This window comes from Telmatherina bonti (genome assembly GCF_933228915.1).
Source record: "Telmatherina bonti genome assembly, chromosome: 14".
Taxonomy (NCBI): domain Eukaryota; kingdom Metazoa; phylum Chordata; class Actinopteri; order Atheriniformes; family Telmatherinidae; genus Telmatherina; species Telmatherina bonti.
The window spans coordinates 8,270,945-8,274,308 of NC_136612.1; positions in this window are offsets into that span (position 1 = coordinate 8,270,945).

Sequence of the window (3,364 nt, forward strand, 5' to 3'; positions counted from 1 at the left end):
CCAGAGAAGACGGCGTGTTTCTGGATCCTCTTCACATATGATGGAGCTTTAACCTGCATGTGTGGATTTCAGGCTGAACTGTGTTCACACTGGTTTCTGGAAGCTTCAAGGGTCCATGCACTGGTTTCCAGTACAGAATCATGTCAGGTTTAATGCAGAAGATCACCAGCATCCAGCCTTGTCCCAACATACAGAGATTCCTCCTGATTCTCTGAATTCATGATATCATAGACGGTGGATCTTCAAAGTCTGAGGAACATTTTTCTGAAATTGTTCTACATCTTTAACATCCAGTTTGTCTCAGACTGATGAAGCTCCGTCCATCTTTCCATCTGAGAGACTCTGCCTCTCTGAAATGCTCCTTATGCCACTGACCTGAAGCCAACAACCCCGTTAGGTGTCTCCTCCAGCTGTTTCTGTTTGTACTTTTCAGCCTTTTGTTGCTCCTGTTCCAACTTTTTACAGATGTGTTGCTGCATCATCAGCTTCACAATCAGCTCATATTTTCCATCAGATGATAAAATGTCTCAATTCCATCATTTGATTTATTGTTTCGCTTTTACTGGGGATAAAATATGGTTTTATCCGAGCTGGAAATCATTGAATACTGGTTTTATTTTCATTACACAGCATCCCATCTTGTTTTTGGATTTGGGTTGTGCAGGAACTTTCCATAAACACAGTTTAATGCAGATTTCATAAAAATCAAACTAACGTGGGTAAATATTTGAGCAGCTGAGGTCTCCGCTGACAGTCACCACAAAAACAGAGCTGACAGGCACCTGAACACACCAAAGTTTATTTCTAACATTTAACCTGAAGTTTAGACCTTTCTGGGACAGTTTATGACAGGAGAGGAGACAGATGGGCTGATCCTGAAAGACTTGTTTGTGGTGTTGAACATGATCCCATGTTTGCGTTTCCATGGAAACAGGCTGACTGTGACACCTGCTGATGAATGAGAAGAAAACCAAAGTTTGATGGAAAACCACCAGCTGAAGTCTGACAGATTTTATTTTTGACCAGCTGACGTCACATCCGAATCAGCGCGAGCGGGGCGGAGTGCGCGCGCGCACGCGCTGCTGTCGCCGGCGGTAAGTTTTCATTTGGGATATTAATGGCATCACCTTTTGTAACAATCATTATGAGGAAGGTCACGTGGCGACTAGTGAACCTGTAGTGCCTCGCGCATTCAAGAGTCAGACGCCAGAAGCAAACAAACAAAATCTGCATTTTTCCTGCTGTTGTTGAACGCAGCATTTGGGGCCGTGAACGCAGCACAGGTTCGACTCGCCTGCTGTCCCTCTGCGTCAGATTGGTGAGTTACATGATGAAATGAGTCGATCAGGATCATTGATCAATCTGCTGATCAGTCAGAGTGTTCATCTGACAGCTGCACGTCCCCCTCCTTCCCCTCTAGGATTTCAGGCACATGCTGCAGGTGATTTCCCACCTGGGCAAACTTCCTCCTCTTGCTTTGTTTTTTTTTTTTTTTTTTTTTTTTTTTTTACAAGCAACTGATCTTTATTTATACAGCATCAATTCACAACCAAGTTCATGCATTAATAGACATTGATATTCACCGGAGTTATGACCAGATTAAAACAAATCCATGATATGATCCCCATCACACCAGTTTGGGATGATAGTTAACTGTAAAAATATATGGAACTCAGATTTTTACATTTCTTCTTGATTAAACCCTTTTTTCCTGCTTCCTGTGAGAAGTGACATCCCCAAAATAAATTCAGCATCATCAAACTGCAAGGTGTATCTGTATAAACCTGGTCTCCCCAGAAGCCTGAGACATGTGAGATTCCTACATACATGTCAGGAGTAATCCCAGGAATGAGGAAGGTAATCCCGGGAATTGGTAAAATACTCATATGGTGGTCCCAGAAAGTTGTTTTGTAAACGAGTCAAAGGCAAGATCCTGGTCCAGATTAAATTCTCGCTGCAGAAACTGAGGTAATACCATCCAGAAAAATCCCAGTAATCTGACCTGCTGACTGGTTTCATCAGTGGTTAAAAGTTCCTGTAAGATGTGCTTTTAGACTGGTTCCAGTCGTATCTGGCAGACAGGAGCTTCTCAGTCTGATGGAGTCGCTCCATTTTCTGTCAAGTGACGATAGCGAAGCTGCTTGAAAACGGATCACATAATGCACGTAACAAAAGTAGGAGATGTACAAACTGTCCGCCCTTCTATGTATCCGTGTTCTGCGTTGTTCTGAGTTCAGTTGTGGTGTCCCACAGCGCCCTGTTCTGGGCCCCCTTCTGGGTCCAATTCTTTATTCTTGATACATGGCTCCATATTTAGGAAGCCTGGACTCACCTTGCAGTGTCTCTCTGACGACCTACAAATGATGAGTCTTGTGGATCTGTAGACATGTTTGAACTGTTTTGCACATTAATGGTTAAACAAAAAAAACAAAAAACAAACATCCTATTTAAAGAGACAAGACAGAAATAGTTTTGGTCAGTCAGACTTAATGGAGGGGCGTGTCATTGTAGTCGCCCGTTCTCAGTACTGGAAGCACTTTGTGGGAAACCTCGGGGTGATTTTATTTATTCTGGTTTGAAATTTGACTGACAAATTAGCTGTGTGGTCGAATCTAGTTTCTTTTTAAGTAAAGTAAAAATCTCTTCTCTTTTCATAGATCTAGAGGGAGTTCGGATTATTGTAAATCTGTCCTGGAATTGATGAGTTGCTGCTATAAAGATTGTTGCTCTGACAGGGAGGAAACAACGCAAGCATACCACTCTGCTGCTGGCTTCGCTTCACTGGCTGCCTCTACAGCCCAGCATCCAGTTTAAGACTAACTGAGGCTGTTTTTAAATGTGCTTCACAAATAAATTCGACCTTATTGAAGATGGAGACACTAATGTACGATTTAGACTGTTTTTTCATCTAATATAAGACATGAGCCTGTGAGCATGTTGTCTGCTCAGGTTGTGGTATGCAATAAAAACGCGGCCACAGAACCCCAGAGGGAAATAAATCCCCGGGTCCAGCAGCTGAACCGCCTCATTACGGTGAATAGGAGGACAGAGCAGAAGAGTAAATCACACTTGTTGTTCTGGTTGCTGTTTGTTTGTGATTACAGAGAAGAGAGACACTGACTGCTGGATAGAAAAGCCTGTTTATTGTGTTTATCTGGTAAATTATATATTACATTTAAAAAACAACCACAACTTGAAGGGATTTTTAATTCGTTTGTACATGCTCTCTGGTGGACACTGTGGTTGTCTGAAGCCTGCAGCCTTATAAAAGGCACAGGGTTGAACATGGTCTATGAAGACAAGTTAATTTACTCTGACTGGATGGACCTCACACCAAGAAATTCCCATAGTCAAGTACGGATGG